The 797-nt window shown below is 45.9% G+C and overlaps 1 non-coding gene across 1 annotated transcript; it reads right to left on the bottom strand.

The window, feature by feature from the left end:
• Positions 1-488: 488 nt before the first annotated feature.
• TRNAI-AAU (transfer RNA isoleucine (anticodon AAU)) lies at positions 489-562 on the bottom strand. The gene has a single exon. It is a non-coding gene; the product is annotated as a tRNA-Ile (tRNA).
• Between the last annotated feature and the right edge of the window lie 235 nt (positions 563-797).

Here is a 797-nt window from a genome sequence, read left to right as displayed (position 1 = left end):
ATTGCAAGGCAGAGGCAGTCTTCTCTGTTTCCTCAAAGGATTGACCAAAAGGTGGGAAGAGCGGACACATTTGGCAAAGCACCACTGAGAGTTGCATCTGTAACCTCCACTTTACCTGGCAGGTGCCTTGGCCAGCTTAGCCACGGTGCCGCTGACTGGGACTTTTCTCCCAGCTGCTCCATTTTTCATCAGTGACAATCAAAAGGAAGGTGACATGACATCTGTGTGTGGACATCCCCAGCAAATCACAAGGACATGGGACACAGAATCTCATGTTGCAGCAATTGCAGTCAAAGCAACCACCATGCTAATACCAGTCACAGCAGCCTTTTCTTCAACTCCAGGCTTGTGATTTGATTCTTTCCAATGCTTCTCACCAAAGAAGCCTTTTCTTTAGCAAGCAATTACTTGTGTTGCCAAGGGAGGTGGTCTCTGCTTCCCAGAAAGACACAGGAAAATATGAGCGAGGAGACAAAAGCCATACAACAAGGCACCACTGGGAATTGAACCCAGGATCTCCTGTTTATTAAACAGCTGCTTTAGCCAGCTAAGCCATGGTGCCTGCCTCAAGAAAGTATTTGCAACTGTTCTATTTGATGGCCCAGGACAACACCTGCAAATTCCAAAGTACAGATGTTCCCCATTTTCCTCAAGACTTGCAAGGAAGAACTGGCAGGCCAAGCCAAGATGTGTCTCTTACATCCTTATTAATATGTGTGAACAAAGAAATTGTATGTTGCTTCTGCCCAGCCAGATGGGTTTGTTAGTATAATGGAAAAGTGAAGGGATAGAGCTAA

This window comes from Gopherus flavomarginatus, chromosome 23 (genome assembly GCF_025201925.1).
Source record: "Gopherus flavomarginatus isolate rGopFla2 chromosome 23, rGopFla2.mat.asm, whole genome shotgun sequence".
Taxonomy (NCBI): domain Eukaryota; kingdom Metazoa; phylum Chordata; order Testudines; family Testudinidae; genus Gopherus; species Gopherus flavomarginatus.
The sequence above is the reverse complement of the archived record's forward strand: the minus strand, read 5'-3'. Positions and strand labels throughout refer to the sequence as shown.